The sequence below is a fragment of the Lissotriton vulgaris genome, chromosome 5 (genome assembly GCF_964263255.1).
Source record: "Lissotriton vulgaris chromosome 5, aLisVul1.2, whole genome shotgun sequence".
NCBI classification, from domain to species: domain Eukaryota; kingdom Metazoa; phylum Chordata; class Amphibia; order Caudata; family Salamandridae; genus Lissotriton; species Lissotriton vulgaris.
In genome coordinates this window covers 1237433973-1237452859 of record NC_141693.1, presented here as the reverse complement: position 1 = coordinate 1237452859, position 18887 = coordinate 1237433973, and positions in this window count along the sequence as shown.

Below are 18887 nucleotides of genomic sequence, written 5' to 3'. Positions count from 1 at the left end.
CATGAATAGCATTTGAGGAATCTCTATTAGAGATTCCTTAAATGCCATTCCTCGCAAATATGCGATTTCTTAAATAGCGATTTTTGCATTTGGGATTGTGAATACCAAATGCAAAAATCGCACTCGCAAAGGGCCAGATTCTCAGAATCTGGCCCTTTTGCGAGCGCTATTGCCTACATGAATTAGGCTGTTATTCCTTATTAGCGATTAGCAATTAGCTAATCGCAAATAAGGAACATGTAGGAATCGCAATAATTATTGCAATTCCTACATGAATCCCGTTTTGCAAGTCCTTAATAGCGATTCGTTATGAATCGCTATTAGGGGCTCGCAAAACGGGAGAATGATGAATCAGGATGTAAGATTTTTAAGTTAAACGGGAAAGGATTCTAGAGAGAAGATATTGGCCTCATCTAGTTATTTGTAACCATGGTATGTCATCATTGCGACCTTCAATGTTGGTGCGTAAAATGTTATTGAGGAGTAGCTGTGATGCACTGGTGTGTGAATTAGATGTAATCCTTTCTGATACAGACTTTTAGCCTCCTTTTGGATATTCCAGAGATGTCAAGTATGAATCCGTAAACTTCTTCGCTATACCTCGGTGTGCGGTGCAGCTCTGCACCAATGTTGTTCCGCTCTGGAAATGACATGCGGGACATTAACACATCCCGCCGTGCTTATGTCAGTTCTTTTATTGCTGCCCCAAAAGATGAGGATCCAGAGCTCCTCGTCTCTCTGAGAGTTACCTCAATTTTTTACAGTTCTCTCAGTGTGAAGTGTGTTGTCCCCTAAAATGACAGATTTTAAGCACTGTAGGGACTATCCGAACCAATTGTCTGTGATGGAACCACATCAAGTTTGCCTGTGGTCCAGCCATATCTCGTAAGGCCTGCAGACACTTTGCGCCAATGAACCCATCAGGGAACGCAAGGTGAAACTCTACATTTTCAAGCACAAGAAAAGTCCTTGTTGGGGATGTTCCTTGATCAAGGTTTGATCTTGGTTCCACTCCTGGAGTCAACAGTGTTGTGCTGCGCTGCCCGTAGCAGTGCTTCCGTGTCCGCCCACAGCCTCTTGCGCATGCCCCTCCTGCCTACTCCTGTCAGCAGGCAAGGCGGCGCTTGAGGACTACATATTGAAGGGGTTCATGAGGAAACTGCGCTTTGCATTCCTTCACGGACTCCCGCCAGGCCTCCCTTGCATTCCCTGCTTACCTGTATTCTTGATTCCACGTTGGAGTGAGAAGATGTCTTTGGTATTCTTCTCCCGGCGTTCCTCTGTGCACTGCTGTTTCCGGATTACCGCGTCTTCCAGGGGAATAGTCCAGCCACCGAGCCCCCTTGTCGGCCGGAATCAGGGTTTGGTGTTGGTGCAGCATTTCCTAATGCTGCAATATTTCTGATATCTGCATTGCGAAAACAAAAGAGGTATTTAAAGAATCCTAGTTATAGGTTGAAGGTAGGACACAAGCTATTTCTAAGTATTTGTTGGCAATTCTGATACTTATGTGATTTTGTGCTCCTTCGCTTGCATATTCTCAGCCCTGAACTTGCTTAATTCACGATTTCTTCAAATCCCTTGCTACAAAATAAGTAAGAGATTGATTTTTAACCATTTATCCCTGAACGTAATTACGCACTTTGACCCTGCACCGTTTTGTGCCACATTTTTGTTTTCCTGACTATGAAAATACATTTTTTGTTTTTTCCCTAGTTTTCAGGCAATGGTATATATTTTTTTCTTATGGGTCCGTTGAATTCTACCAATGGTTTACGTTAAGGTTGGTATGTTTCACCCTTATCATTGTTTAATGTGCAAATTCTGCACTCTTCATGAATGATAAGTGTATGTTTTCTTTTTAGATATACCTCCTAGATACACCTGCCAGAGCTTTCAACAGGTAGAATACACGCCAGGATGAGATAACTTGTGACGGATGCGTACGGATGCGATGAATTTTTAAGCAACGGAGGTGCTGTTCACTAAGGGTTTGAGTGTAAGAAGTACACACCCTTTGGCATGGTGGGAGCTGGTACGCGGGCCCATGGCTTCCACCTGTCACTCGATATATAAAGTCAGATGTCCAGTGAGGTGATTGCTGAACTTAAAGCCCTGACGAATTTGCCAAAAAGACATACAGGCAATGAAACATGTTGGCCTACTTTGAATCGGTTTACAACATGCTGTGTTTTTAATATTGATCAAGCTCATTATTTGGATTAAAAAGGGTCAAACCATAAGTGTGAGTCTTAGCTCAGTTTTACTGCTTTTTGAGACATACTGTATCTTGTATATCACTAGGTATTTTTCTTTTTCTCCTTGAAGATATATTTATCACTACTTTCACCTGTTTACACTTTCTTTACTGGACACAAATTTTGTTTCTATATGAGAAAGGTACCGATGATGATAAAAGTGTGGGCAAGCTGCTGAGAACCTGCCAGTAGCTCCTCTGGTGTTGCGCACGTGAGGTTTTTTCTCATTCCTACGCACATTTTTTGTGGTACACAAACACCTGTTTGTTGAGGGTATGTTTGCGAAGAGTGATCTGGCTTATATTTCTTTCTCTTTTTATACAATAATTAAAATAGTGGGTAAAGAGGACTGGATTAGGCTGAGTAATTGATGAAAACAGTTGTTCGGTTGAGATGGATACCCCCCTACATCAGTCCTACTTAAAATAAATTGATATTGCCCGTTATAGCCAGATGTTTTGTTGTTAAATAGAATACTAGAGTAACCAAACATCATACATCAGTCTCTTAGTTCAGAAAATCCTACTAATGCTTGTGTCTTTTCCATTTAGGAAACCATGTGACACCACATTGGACGACCAACGGACTCTACTCCTTTTCCCTTTCCTTGTTTTGTTTCCCTTCTTCCCCACCATTTTTCTTTTGCTTTGACTTTGTTGGGTGAATGAGGTGGGTGAGGGAAGATGGGACCTAGCAGCGGTTCCATCCATTTTGCCTCTGCAGAAAACCAGGTGAGCCCCACAGACAGAGCCAATCCAGAGGTCATGCTCCAACTTTTCAGGTCAGCATAAAATAACACAGCATTTCCAAGTGGGACTCCACTCCCTTGCACAAGTTGCATTTCCCATGCTCGGCGCTGGGACAGAGCCATTGTTCTTAATCTTGCTCTCAAATTCAGATGACTTTAGAGACAATTCAGCTGGGTCAGGCACTACTGGAGTTTCTGAGGCCTTCCAGTACACTGTGCCAGATTAAAGAGTTGTGCGCAGCCATGCTCCTGCTCTTCGGATCCCTACTGACTTCCTCTGGCACGCCTTCGGGCCCCAAGAAGCTGAGAGGCTCTCCACCTGGGATACCTCCAGCAAGTTCGTCCTCAGTGCCAACTGGAACCTCTGAACCTGTTTCACCTCCTGCTCCTCTTCTGACTCTGCTTCCAGTACCACAACCCATGCCACTACTAGGCACATCAATGCTGATGCTGACTTTGGCACCTGAAGAGGCAGATCCAATTGTTCGTTCCGAAGCCGAGTCAACACCAGTATGACTTTGTTCAATGTTGCATCCGAATCCACCTGAGGCACCACTTTCCTCGATCTTCCACAACTTAAACATCAGCTGGGTTGTCCTCCTTGACTGACTGACTGTTGAATGCAGGCTCTCCCCAGGCAGTTGCCAATAACCTCCAGATTAGAGCAAATCTCCTGTCATCTTTTCGGTTCACTATCAACATGCCAAAGTCACACCTGACTCCTTCTCAGATGCTCCCCTTCATTAAAGCCATTCTGGGCTCCTCAGTTACGTACCTTTTCCCCGGAAAAGGAAGTCCAGGGCATTCAGGCTATGTTTCTGATCTTTCAACCTCGTTCTGGATTACAGTGAGATCGACTCTGAGGCTGCTGGGACCGATGGACTACTGCATCCTAGTCGAGTACACCAGGTAGCATATGCTGACTCTGCAGTTGGATCTGAAGTTGCTGTGGGCCCAACATCAAGGGTGTTTGACTTGGCCCTTTCAGCAAGCTCACCCTTAAACCTTTGGCCTTCCTTCCCCTACTTGTTGAAGAATTTGTTTTGTTGACTTTAGGACTCTGTGCAATTTGCCACTGCTGACCAGGGCTAAAGTGCTTGCGCTCTTTTCCTAAAACAAGGTAACATTCATTGGCAAAGTATCCCCAGGTCCAGAAGTGTACTGACGAGTTGATGTCTGAGGTCCTTATTTCATACACAGTTTTGCCTTTGAAATTGGAAGAAGCTTCTAGAGGCATGCCTTGAAAGAGCACAGATGCCCTTGTAAGTCCCTAGTAAATTGGTACTGCATGTGTCATGGGTCTGTAAATGTTATGTTATTATGTTATATGGGTATTTATTACGCTCACAATTACTCTTGAGTATCCTGGCGCGAAAACCACAAAGAGATCACATACAGAAGCACAGCATAATTTTTAGTAAGCTTGGTTGAAGAGGTGAGTTTTCAGAAGCTTTTTGAAGCAGCTAAGGTCTCTGGTGTCCCTGAAATTGAGCGGGAGGGCATTCCAGAGGGTAGCTGCTTTGACTGAGAATGATTGGCCGCCCAATCTGATGCGCCTAAAGCGCGGTGTTACCAGCAGGCGTTGGGAGGCAGACCTGAGGTGTCTGCTAGGCTCGTGGAACGTCACTCTTTCCCTAATATAGACTGGGCCAGTTTTGTGTAGTGATCGATGAGTGAGAACCAGAGCCTTGAATTGAACTCTTTGGGCCACCGGCAGCCAATGAAGTGAGGCCAGTTGAGATCTTATGCTGATGCGTCTGGGAATGCCCAGCAGAAGTCTCGTTGCCGCATTTTGGATGAGCTGCAGCCTGTTTAGCAAATAGGAGGGGGAGCCCAGATAGAGAGCGTTGGCGTAGTCCAGACGGGACAATATAAGGGCTCTGGCGAACGTTTCTTTGGCCGATTGGGGCAATAAGGGAAAGAATCTGCCCAGGGATTTAAGGGTCCCAAAGCAGGCACCCGTCAGTCTTTTTATCTGCTCTGAGAACCTCAAATCTTCATTGAACCAGATGCCCAGATTCTCGGCCGGGCCCCCCTCAGAGAGGGGACGGGGAAAATCGGGAGGCCAAATAAGCTCAGTAAATTGGTTAGGAAAGTGGCCATGGAGTATAATCTCCGATTTTCCCTCGTTGCATTTAAGCTTGGCCTGTGCCAACCAGGTGAATACGGCCGCCAAGCACTTTTGTGCTGCAGTCGTTTCTAGTTGTGAGTTACCCCAGGTGAACAGGAGCTGGGTGTCATCGGCATAAGCCATTATTTTCGCACCCAGCTTCTCGGCCAGGTAGATCAGCGGGGTCATATAGATGTTAAAAAGAAGTGGGCTCAATGTGGAGCCCTATGGGACCCCAGTCTGAACTAACCTGGCCGAGGAGGAGTGTGGGGGCATCCAAACTTGCTGGTACCGTGAGTCCAGAAAGGACTCCAGCCATGACCAGACGGTCCCCGTGAGGCCGATGTCATTAAGGCGAGCCAGGAGGAGTTCATGTGGAACCGTATCAAAGGCAGCAGAGAGGTCCAATAAAATCAGCGCTGCTCTGCCACCCTTGTCCGTACACTCCCTAATGGCTTCCACCACCTCTACCAGGGCTATCTCCGTGCTGAAGGAGGCCCTAAAGCCCGACTGGGCTGGGTGAAGTACCCCGTACTCCTCAACAAAGGTGTTCAGCTGCCTGAAGATCACCTTTTCGCAGACTTTGGCCAATGCCGGGAGCAAAGAGATGGGACGGTAGTTTGCTGCGACAATGGGGTCTGCTGAAGGCTTCTTTAGGAGGGGCAGAAGTTTAGCTTGTTTCCATTGCCTAGGTACCATTGCAGATTGCAGTGACCAGTTGATCATAGCTGTAACTTCTGTCACTACACAGTCTGCTACTCCAGCCAAAACTCTTGCCGGGCAAGGGTCAGCGGGGGTGCCCGGTTTAAGAGATTTTAGTAGAGTAAGAATGTCCGATTGATTGGCCATAGTAAATTTGGCAAGGCAATTGGTCGGGAGAGAGCCGGGCTTCTCCTCCACCGAAAGAGTTGCAGCGGCACTCAAGGCAAATCCCTCTTCAATAAGCTTAAACTTATTAATGAAAAAGGAGGAGATCTCCTCACACCGGTCTGCGGAAGCTGAAATGTTTTTGTGCTCCGCTAGAGGTGACAGGAAGCTTTGTACTATAGCGAATATCTCCTTGTCATTGTTATCTGCCTTTAAAATTCTAGTCGCAAAGTAAACGCCTTTTGCAGACTTAACTGCGGTATAATATTCTCTTTGGACTAGGCGGAGGTCGGCTTTAGCTTGTGGAGAGTAGGCAGCCCTCCAGAGCCTCCAGAGCCCTGCAGAGCCTCTCAGATTTTTTACATGACCTTTTTAGCTCTTTAAGCGCTGGTGTATACCAGGGTTGAGAGGGCAAAGCGCGTTGGTGTCTTTGCGCAGCGGGTTTGGAAGTAGCCTCTACTCCTCCTCTACTAGGGGCCTTGCAGCACTGATTGTGCCATCCACTTAAATAGCCCTCTAACCATTCTCAGACCAGCCGCTGACGAGCTCTGTGTTCATTTTTTAACTGCCATTTCAATCTGGCAAAATCAACCTTTTGCCAGGCCCAAACCTTCCCATTTTATACATATAAGTCACCCTAGGGTAGGCCTTGGCAGCCCAGAGGGCAGGGTGCAGTGTATTTAAAAGGTAGGACATGTGCTTTTAAGCGTTACATGTCCTAGTAGTCAAAAGCTCTTACATTTGTTTTTTTCTAGTTCAAACTCTATCTCTCCAATAGGATAACATTGGAGTTGCAGTATTACATGTTATAAGTGTAATTTCCAAGTAGGAAGTGATAACCAGTTCATGTTTGTTGTCTCTGGAATCCAAATTTTAATTCCTAACTTATGGGGAAGTCAAATTCTAAATTACTGTTTTCTAAATTACCGTTTTCCTGCTTTAGCCATTTTATGCCTGCTACCAGTCTCTGGTAACATGACCGGGTGTAGGTAGCAGTTGGGCTTTGTGCATTCCTCCTAGACAGCCACACACAATGGGGGCTTAGGTGTGACTGGATGGGTCATCATTGGCAGGATGGGAAGGAGTATCTGGGCCCAACCTCACTTATACTCGAATAGGCTGTGTCCTGTCTCCCTACAAAGGGCTGCATACCCCCTGCAGTTAGTCTGGAGCCAGGAAAGGAAGGGTATCTGTGCTCTTTAAAGGCATGCCTCTAGAAGCTTCTTCCAATTTTTTAAGGCAAAACTGTGTATGAAATAAGGACCTCAGACATCAACTCATCAGTACACTTCTGGACCTGGGGATACTTTGCCAGGAAAAAGGACTGCTGTGCTGTTACAAGGACTGCCACTCCGCTGGCCTGCTGCTCTAAAGGAACTGCTGCCCTCTTGCCTGGGTAAGAAGAACTGGGCCTGCAACTTCATCTTGTGCCCAGGACCCCAAAGTGTCTCCAAGGATTGATCTGCTGACCTCTTGATCTGACCCTCAGGGACATACAAGTCTTCACAACAGCTCATGGACCCGTCGTCAGCGATTTCCTGACTCCCCAGGTGGTGCCTCTCAGGTTCTGGACCCGAGGTGTGGTTTACAAACTCGTGAATTCAAGCTTTTGGGCTCTTCACGGCCGTAAACAGGCTCGTTCACACTGGACCCGTGCAACTCACACCAAAAATCAGCACGAGCCGCCGCCAGACCATTTCTTTGCAGAGGAGCATCGAAAGCCTGCGGAGGACCCCCAACGCAGAGCTCCAGGTCGCCCATTCGCGAAACCCAGCCTACTCCTATGCACCTCAACAATCACCACCAGCGCCGCTCTCCTTGCTCCCTGTGATCCTCTCTAACATGAATGAGACTCAGCACAAATCCCAGACTCTTATCCTATCCACGATCCTTCTCGGACATCCGGATCTTTTGACTTTGACCCGGCCCAGCACGATCAGATAACTCTGATTACCGCTTTATGCTTTTAAGTGCTATTTTTTACTTTATTCTTTAAAAACTCATTGCTCCAGTTCTTCTGTTTGGATTTTTGTCATTTTGGGCTTGTTTTACGTACTAAATTAAACCCTATTTTTCAATCCTGGTGTGGGATCTTCACAAGTGGTGTTTTCACAGTTTTACTGTTTGAAGTGTTGGACAAATACTTTACACATTCCTTCTAAGTTAAGCCTGACTGCTCTGTGCCAAGCTACAAGTGGGTGGAGCACAGGTATATTTTGGGTATGATTGTGCCTTACCCTGACCAAGTTTGTGGTTGTTGCTTGACCAGGTTCATACCCCAGTCTACCAGTAACACGATTTCTAACAAAGTGAACCTCAACGACCATGTTTAGATTTCAATTGAGACTACAAATCATTTGTAGTGGTGGTTGTAAGCAGCACAACCCTCTCCGTTCTCCACCTACAGCTGGCAGTGGTGACAGATGCATCACTTCTAGGCTGGTCTTATGGGAGAAGTGAAAATCAGAGGACTCTGGTCACTGGTGGAGGCCCTCCTCCACACCAATCTTCTAGAGCTGAGAGCCATCCACTTGGCATTGAAAATTTTCCTTCCACCCATCAAAGGGAAGCTGGTACAAGTGCTCATGGACAACACTATCACGGTGTGGTTTTATGGATGCTGTGCCATGAGGCTGGGAATGGCTGGACCACCGTGAAATTTTCCTGGTGAGGAACCACCTGGTAGGCTCATCAGGATGGTGTCTCCCTTAGGGCATTGCACCAGTCATATTTTGGCAGCCCTGTCCACCCAATTCTCCAATTAGATGGGAGTATTAGTAAACTAGTGATAATCTATTGTAAAGCCCTTCAGCTGCCGCGGGCTGGTTGCAGCACGTATTGAGTGCCTGAGGTGGATCCTGGTGAAGGCAGTGCAGGCCTGAGGGGATGAGGCTTAACAATATTGATAGATACCCACATACTCACAGCTAGCGTACCTGGGACCAAGTGCGCATGTCGGTTTGGGCTGCTGCCTTTGTCTGGTCACCCCACCATGCACACTAGAGGCCTCTTAGAGTCTTCCATTAGTGAGCTGGGATGACTCAAAGCTGCAGCCCCCAGGCTTAGCAATGGAAAGTGAAGTCGCCCGTCAAGCCAATCCTGGTGCTGCTGTAGCAGCAGGAACAGCACCAGGATTGACTTTGAGAGATGCTGCGCTATGAGTGTCAGTCAGTCAAATTAACTTTATTCGATTCAATTAAAATCATACAAAGGACATAAAAACAAGATTATTTACAATTAAAAATTATTAAACAATTTCTTTGCACTCGAATTAATTTGACATGATAGTTAAAAAGAATAAAAAATTTATGCATACTGGTTTGACTAGTTCATACATTTTCTTGTTCTGGACGCTGCCACTAGGAAATTTGCCAAGGCAAATGTGATGCGCATGTTTCCCAGGGATTTTAAATAAAGCATGGCTGGTCTCACCTGTAGGAAACCAGCTTCCCTTAAAACAGGTAACAAGTGTTTTTTTCTTACTACAGAAAAGAAATCACAAAACATAACAAAGTGCATCGTGTCCTGAACTGAAAAATTGTCACATGTGCAGGGAGGTGCTAACTCTGGTTTCATCCAGGAATTAAATTTACCCAAATAAAAATGTATAAGATTAAACCTAAATTTGGTTAACAAAAATCTATGAAAGGGGTTTGTGACAAAACATAAATAGGGCTCAATTGCAGGGGAATAGAGTGAGAGATAATGCAGTCGTACTGTAGACTTTTGCAATTCTGCTTCTTCTCGGAGCAAACGTTCCCTTGTCATAAACTGTTTTTTAATTATGTCCACGTCCTGCTTTGTTATACCAGAGGGAGCAGTAAATAAATCTGGGCGACCCAGATCATTGAAGGATTTTTTTATATAGACCAACCATGGGCACTTGAAACAGTTCTCCAGACTCATCACATCCCTCATGATCATATGATTTAACGTTAATTCTGGGTTTAACCAAGTCTTAAGCCAATATAGCAAGGGTGCCAGTCTCACTTTATCCTGGACGTAATCCAGGCCAAGTTCCATATGAATGGAGAAAGTCGGGGAAGATTGGGGGAGGGACAGGAGAGAACGTAAAAACCTATTCTCCGCTAGTTGGATTTTATCTATGCATGCATAGCCCCATAATGGTGCGCCATATAAGGCCACGGGAAGGGATTTACTATTATACACCTTTATGATTGCTTTCATTGGTCTATGTCCCAACCTTTTGGCAAAACCTAGGGTAGCCATAGATGTTCTTGCAACCGCTAAACTTTTAGCTCGTATCTGAGGACTCCAGGTCCCCCTACTATCGAAAAGCACTCCCAGATATGGGAAGACATGGACTCTCGACACTACCTCACCTCTGCAGCAAAATGTTTTTGCTTTGGCCCTTTTCCCCTGGTGGCCTAAGACCATAGTGTGAGATTTTGTGGCGTTAACCCTCAGGTCGAGCCGGTCCATAAAGGACCCAAATGCGTCTAAAAGCTTTTGGAGGCACACCCCTGTGCGTGCTATGAGTACAGCATCGTCCGCGTATAGGAGAGCAGGGATCTTAGCTTCTCCTACACGCGGGACGTCTGTAGCTGCCCCTTCTAGGTGCTTTCCTAAGTCATTTATGTAAATTGTAAATAGCAGGGGGGCTAGTATGCAGCCCTGCCTGACTCCCCGCTTCGAATGGAAACGGGTAGTACATCTTCCCTCTTTTGTTACCCTAACTGCGGCGAAAAGGTCCCGGTGTAAGGACGCTATAAACGCCACCAAGTCTTCCTCAATGCCCATCTTTAGTAAGATTTCCCATAGCTTGGATCTGTTGACCAAGTCGAAGGCCGAGGAGAGGTCCATGAACGCTAAGTACAAGGACCCCTCCTTGACCACCGTATACTTGGCGGCCAACAGATGCAAGTTTGAGCACTGTTCTATTGTGCCTCTCCTTTCCCTAAAGCCGTACTGAATGTCAGCTAAACCCCCGCCTCCTTCCAGACTGTCCCTCAGCCTTCCCAGAAGGACTCTGCCCAAGATTTTTATTGCAGAGTCCAAGAGGGATATAGGGCGATAACACCCTGGGTCGTCCCTTTGGCCCTTCTTAAATATGGGGACTATTGTGGAAGTCACCCATGTACTTGGAGGGGGTGATCGGTTTACAGCTGTAAACACCTTTGCCAGGATTCCAGCCCAAAGTTTGGGGGAGTGAATATAAAAGTCGGCTGGAACCCCGTCTGGGCCTGGTGCTTTATTCTTTGTAGTGGCACGAATTGCCTTTTCCACCTCCTCACTGTTGAAATGTAGGGGTATGGCCACCGGACCCGGAGTATTTTGTGGATCGGTGCAATCGCCCCTATCGCCATACACGGTACTGAAATGAGCCAACCATCTCTCATCTGGTATCACACAATCAATGTCACTGTTGGGTGAATCTGAGAAATATGTGTGGTTGACCACTGCCCAGAACTGCCTACTATCCCGCAATATGTCAGTGGAGGTAAGTTTTTCCCACGCCTCTTGTTTAATACTGTCCCGTCTGTTTTTAGTAGCCTTCCTGTATTCTTTTCTTAGATTTGCGACCAACGCTCTATCCCTAGGAATTGTTTTAAGGGCAGATTTCAAAGCTTTAAGGGCCTTGGTGCAAGCTGAGTCAAACCACCTGTAGGGCTTTGGCTCTCCCCTGCCACTATGGGCCGTAAGGTTAGAGGACACTGTATTACATATTGCCTGAAAGGCATCCATGATGTCCTGGCCTTGAGAGGTCTGATCTAAGCAGACCATGATGTGATCATTTATCTGTGGGCCGATGTCCAAGTAAAAATCGTCTGGTACCACGTTACCCCATTTTAGCCGTCTACCCTGATCTATAGGGCGTAGGGTAGGTCCGGGGCTGGTCTGTCCTGGCATAGGTCCCATAAGGTCCCCCCAGCAGATAGTCAAAAGGATAGGATTGTGATCACTAAAGGGGGATGGCACAGTGCGATAAGAAATAATGTAATTAAAAATACCAGGTGTCACAAAAATATAGTCAATAACAGTCCCCGGGGATGTCCCCTTAAACGTTGGTATTACGGGTTCCTCCTCCCGTGCTGTAGATTCGAGGAGGTTGAGGTTGGCCAAAAGATCCTCAAGTTCCTCGCCAGCCCTAGTATGTTCAAAATGCGGCGCCTCCTGATCCCCTGTCTCAGACCCTCCAATTGTAGTACAACCGAAGTAGCAGGGGTGGATGTTAAAATCGCCCATTAATACGATTTCATAACTTGTTAGGGTGTTTTGGCAAAATGAGTTTAGAAAGGCATCCAGTTTTGAGATGTTATCGCCCCCAAACTCCATGTTAACAGAATTGTAGAAATTAATAAACAGGATGCTCTTTGCCGTACCGATTTGCCTTTCCACAATTAAACAGTTTGGGGATTCATAATTGATCTGTTTCAGGGATCCACTAAGGTCAAGGGAAAAAAGAGTCAAAAGACCACCCCTCGCTCTGCCCGAATTACTGGGAAAAGCTGCGACTGAAAAGCCTGAGTAGCCTGCGCTATGGTTACTAGGAGCCACTAGTGTGGTGTGCGCATGATGTGAGGCAGCAGGGGGTGAGAGGAGGCTGTCTCTCTCCCCCCTTTTCCATGCGGCATAAAGCGATAAATGCGTTGATTACTACAATACTACGGCACAGATTGGAAAAGAGCAGAGCTTCCACAGGTGAGGTAAGTTTAATAATCAGTGAGTTGGTGGCTTTGGAAAATGCATAGTATACACGTTTATTGTGTACACATGTTATCAAAATTACCGTTCGCACATCATTTTAATCACTGTACTTTTGAAACCTTTTTAAAATTGGAAATTTTAAAAAATTGGAAATACAGTATTATACTGTTACTGAAACAATTGTTTGCATTTTAGGTTGAATTTCAGAAGAACATTTCTGAAATGTATAAAGGTGTGCACATTGATGTCTCATAAACATCTGTGCTTGGTTCTTATAACCCCCTGCGTGATTTTCTTTTGAGAACATTATGGCTATATTTGCCTATGGAAAAGTTTTCCACTAAACCCCCTCCCTTTGACCCCATGGTGGCCTTATTGTCCCAGGGATTTCTCCCGTTCTGTGACTGAACAAATGATATTTACTTCAAAGGTAGCTTTTTGTGGTTTCCATAGACTGTTGCAGTTTTATGTAGCACAAACTCGACCCAAAGGCATCAGAGCACTTTACTTGAGCACCAGTTTTATTACAGAGGGACACATTCATTTGTAGGCACGGGGAAATTAAGTGATTTGCCCAGAATCACAGGATGTTTGAGCCTCCAGCCGGACTTGAACCTAGGGGCATATTACCAAGCAATAGCGATAATTATCTCTATTGCTTGGTTAGAGACAAAATTTTATCGCTGTGCTGCGGCGATTTTTATCGCAGATAAACCTTGGTATTACCAAGGATTATCGCAAATGCGATAAAAATCGTCCGCAATGCATGAATATCGCTGAAAAGTCCGCGATATTCATGCATTACCGAGCTAATGCTCTTAGCCATGTTATCCACCTCCCATTGGATAACATTGCTAAGAACTGCTCAGGACAGGTGTTAGCTTTTGAAGATATTCGCGCTTAGCGCGAATATCTCCAAAAGTTGGTAATAGAAGATAGCGATGTTAGCGACTGTTTCCAGTCGCTAACATCTTGGCACGCCCACTTTGCATGTCATTAGTGATAAATATCACTGTCATGCAAAGTGGGGCCCAAGATGGTCGCTATCTCCTACTAACTGTCGCTAACTGGTGTTAGCGACAGTTAGGTAATAGGGAGATAATTTTATCTCCGCTTTCTTGGCTTTTAAAGCCAAAAAAGCGGAGATAAACCCCCTTGATAATATGCCCCCTAGTAGGCCAGCTTCAAAGTCGGCCACTGTAGCTGTTATTAAGCAAGGATGAGGTCAATGACGAGACAAATTCCCCATTAATAAAGACTTCAGGAATCTCTACTAGAGGAAATACATGTTAAATTAAGAGAACATCAAAAGTATTAGGTGTTATATCATGTTGCAGTAGTGTTTTTTGCTACATTAGTGTTGCATTTGCAGCAATGGGACAAAAATCGCAGGCCATCAGAAAAAAACAAATGAATTTCCCTGTCCAGAGATCAGAGGTCAGCCCTTGGGGTGGTGTTGGGTGTGTGAAACTGCCTCTCTTGACTGACTTCCAAGCCCAAATGCTCATTTAAAATTCTAATCCTAATACAATGCATTCATCATGTAAACTTGAAAAGAAGATAAAGTAATAGCGGCAGGAAAGTGCATTTCAGGCCAACTTGCTGGCACGTGTCGGCATGTGAAAACGTGGTCAGAGCAGCATTTGGAAAGCTAATATATTATAATGCTTCAAGAAAGCATTATGCACAAAAAGGTACCTTTCACCCATGCCAGGGCCAAATACTGGGGCATATTACCAACAACTAGCGATAATTATCGCTATGTTGGTTTAGCGGGGATATTTTTATCGCCGAGCTGTGGCGATTTTTATCGCTTAGGAACCTTGCTATTATCAAGGTTTATCTCCTAAGCGATAAAAATCTGCCGAAATGCATGAATATCGTTGAAAAGTCAGCGATATTCATGCATTACCAAGCTAATTCTATTAGCCATGTTATCCACCTACCATTGGATAACATGGCTAAGAACTGCTCAGGGGCAGGTGTTAGCTTTTGGAGATAGCGGTGTTAGCGACTGTTTCCAGTCGCTAACATCTTGGCACACCCACTTTCCATGTCATTAGTGATAAATATCCCTGACATGCAAAGCGGGACCCAAGATGGTCGCTATCTCCTACTAGCTGTCGCTAACTGGTGTTAGCGACAGCTAGGTAATAGGGAGATAATTTTATCTCCGCTTTCTTGGCTTTTAAAGCCAAAAAAGTGGAGATAAACCCCCTTGATAATATGCCCCACTGTTTTTATCTTGCTAGTACCTGCCAGGTTAGGCCCTTACTCTTGTTGCTGTACTTCATTCATTCTGGCGTTTCCATTTTCTGGATGTTGTTTTACTTCGAAGATAACCGGAACTTTGAGGGCACCACAGACGTTTTTCACACTGAGTGACTGATCTGTGAAATGCGTTGGTGTATGGATATTCTCTTCAAATGATTGGCGTACATAAACTGCGCTGAGTGGCACTCATTTTTTAAGAGAGAGCAACAATTAAGCAGTGGTGGTGTACTGGTGTTTTGCCCATTTTTTTTTTTTTTACAGAATTAGGAACTGGTATTTTGTGCATCAAGTATAATACTAGCGGATTTGCAAACTACAACATTTCATGTGCACGCAGTGGGACATACAGTTTTTTACCTTCTTCCCGTGTAGAAGAGGTGTTGTGCAGGGGCCAGGGTGCCTGAGTGGACCTCAGGGTTCACAGTTCGATCCCCGGCTCCGGCGGCAGGTTAGCCCAGCACCATGTGATTCTGGGCTTGCTTAATCCTCCCGAGGGCCCCCAGTGCCGGTCGGAGGTAGCTGTGCGCTTTACAAATGCTGGCATTTACATTTACATTTTAGGTTTCGACTGGGGAACGGAGCTTTTAGCTCCGCCCCCACAGAAATCTGTAGTTTCCAGTATGGGTGCCTTGAATACGCCCCTCTGTTTCATTGGCTAGCTCCATAAATGGAGGCTAGCCATTGGAACAGAGAGGCGTCCGTCATGGCCGGACCAGATTCGGGGGCGTTCCCGAGAATTTTTGGCTTTTTGCTACGTCACGCGACGTCAGCCAAAAGCCGGGAACGCCCTCGAATCTGTTCCGGCATTGCCGGCACCCGCCTTCCTGCTCCGCCCGTCTTCTGCGTCTCTCCTCCCCCTTTCCCGCACCCTCCCGCTTGTTCCCTGATGCTGGTCCCTCCTAGAGCCCACTTCGCTCCAATCAGACCCCCCCTCGTTTTCTGAATGAGTGTCCTTTGTGTAAGCCCAGTAATTCAGAAATCTTTGTGCCGGGGAGAGGGACTGCCCTGTCATGTGAGGAGGCCCTGGGGGCGGCCCCTGATTGGGCGGCCTCGGTGAGTCTCTTCTGTGCGATCATGCTCTCAGCGCAGCTCCTGACGCACACTGACCGCGTGTGAGCAAGCAGGCAGTGCACTGCCCACCTATCCAGGACGGACACTGTGGCACCCGCCTTCCTGCTCCGGCCGTCTTCTGCGTCTCTCCTCCCCCTTTCCCGCCCCCTCCCACTTGTTCCCTGATGCTGGTCCCTCCTAGAGCCCACTTCGCTCCAATCAGACCCCCCCTCGTTTTCTGAATGAGTGTCCTTTGTGTAAGCCCAGTAATTCAGAAATCTTTGTGCCAGGGAGAGGGACAGCCCTGTCATGTGAGGAGGCCCTGGGGGCGGCCCCTGATTGGGCGGCCTCGGCGAGTCTCTTCTGTGCGATCATGCTCTCAGCGCAGCTCCTGACGCACACTGACCGCGTGTGAGCAAGCAGGCAGTGCACTGCCCACCTATCCAGGAAGGACACTGTGCCCGCATGCAGCCACCCGGCCTCAGGATAAGGACTCCATCAGGATGGTAACGACCACTTTAAGATGATTTACTCTTTAAACGCAAAGGACGCATATTTTACTCTGTCTGGCCGGGCCAGAACAACCCGTGTGATCTTCCGTTTGTCCGTGATGAGGAAAAGTCCGCATCTTTAGATCGGAGTTTTGATCTATTCTTCGTTTTATTTATTTTATTTTTAATTTGAAATCCCTTTTTTGACCGTGAATGGGGTTTCGTCTAACGGAAGCCTCTGCGGCTGCCAGTCACCAGGAACAGTCCCTGTGGTCCCATCGGGCAAGCGAGGAGTGACCCTGTCACTAGTGCATGGCACCAGGAGTGTGCAAGGTAGCAATGGTGAACATCGCGCAGGGTTGGCGGCCTGTTGTGCGAATGTTATACGTTCGACTGATACCTGCAGGGGTGTTATATTCTTTAAGGACACGCATGGCTGGTCTTGTACATCGCCTAATGGAAACTCATGTGTTGCAGAAGATAAAGGAGGCGTAATGTTTCAGAATCTCACTGGTTGGTCACCGGGACATACATTACAATCTAGCCTTACATTTAAAATGGACTTGCCTAATATCTCGTTTCGTATATTAGACTGCCCACGTGCTCCTTAAGCATTCAGGTATTTTGAGTGTGAAACGAGGGACCTAAACCATAATGGGATGTTTAGGCTGCAATGCACGTGGTCTGTAAGGCACGAGAACCCGAGAGTTAAAGCAAATGCGTGCCTTGGGTGTTTACGATTGGACACATGGTGCTTTATATTGTGTTGTGGTGTCGGAAAGGTGGTTTATGAACAGGTGTGTTCCGTTTGTAACCAGTGTCATTTTAGTATTGGTAACTTCTGCGGTTTTAGCCATGACTTGTCTGAAGGAAACTGTTGTACCTCACTCTGAAACTTTGCTGTCACGTGTTTGTTTGTCGCTCGGGGATAACCGGGCACGTGCGCGTATGGCAATGCTATTTATTTTATTTTCTTGTTTAAGTAGGACCTATGATTTTGTATCTATTGCATTTGGAGTTGAACTTGTCTTAAATCTTGTACAGTATATTCTGCAGGAGGTCCGTGTCCTCTCCCGCCGCCGTCCGTGTCCTCTCCCGCCCCCCGTGTCCTCGTAGGTGCTTGTCTCTTATTTAGTCTTCTTAATCTCTCATTCTCTTCTCCTTGAAGTGTCTGTCTCTTCCTTTATTGCCTCCACCTCCGCTGTCTTCACCTTTGCCCCTCCCCCCCTCCTTTTTGTGTTCTTCCATGCCCTTCTCACCCCCGCCACTCCCCACTTCCACTCTGCTCTGTTTAGTGCACTGTCACATGATGGCGCTTCTCCTCGGGGGTTCTCACTGCCTTGCTGTTTGGTTTATTTTTATACTGTTTTTGTCCCCTGGTGACTTGTTTGCAGACACTGGAGGCTGGACCAGTGCCAGTTTCGCCTCTTTACCTCCCATAGTGTCCTTCTCATAGGGGGCCCCGAGAGCACTCTGTGGGCAGGATCTACGTACCCCGACTTGGGGAAATAACCCTCCTGCCTCCAGGGCCTGAGCGGAATTGCTGTTTTACCAAATCAGCACCTCCTAAGAGCAGAGCTTCCTGGCTCCCGCCCAGGAGAGAGCTTTAAATTGCACCCTGCGGGTAATTCAGTCCAGGAGGAGTGGTGAGGTTCGTGCTCTCCTTGCGGAACCTCCTCACCCATCTGAAGCAGACGTGAGCTGCCACTGCTGTGGAGAACTCTAAGCTTCCACTTCGGAGTCCGGACAGCGCCTAGAGGCAACTCCCAATGCAGTGCAGTTATGCTTAACGTACACGTGAGCCTGCTAGTGCCATTCCACTACCGTGTATCTGTAACTAAGCGCTTTTATAGCCGAAGCAGTTTGCACTGTGTAAATTCGTCTCTGTCCACATGGGTTACGCGCGCCGAAGAGAAAGAGAAAATAAAGGCCCCAGCTATCAATACTGCAGCAGGTGCAGTGGCACGGGGCCCAGGTACGTGAGTGTCCCACTTTCTTGGCCCCCATTAGGCATGGGCAGTGTGGACAGCTGACCAGCGCTCAGTTCATCTCTGTGAAGCCCGCACCAGGCAGGAGAGGGCGGGGTGTTGTGTGTATACAATAAAGGTTATCCAGTGTGAGGAGGCCCTCCCGGAGCCTCTTAAAGTGAAGACATATATATATATATATATATCTATCTATCTCAGTACTGGGCCATACCTGTGATGCCCAGGCCAGTAAACCTGCTCCCTGTGTCTCGCAGCTATGACCCCGTGCGGTGAGGCCCAGCAGAGAGAGAAAACAGTATGTCCCCTCCCCTAAGCCTCACAGCGCTTAGACCATGGCAGCTATGCCCAGGGAAGAGGAAACCCTTACTGGGCCTTGCTGTACTAGGTCATAGCTTCAAGGCCCCATAAAGGAGGGGGCACTCTCCTAAGCCT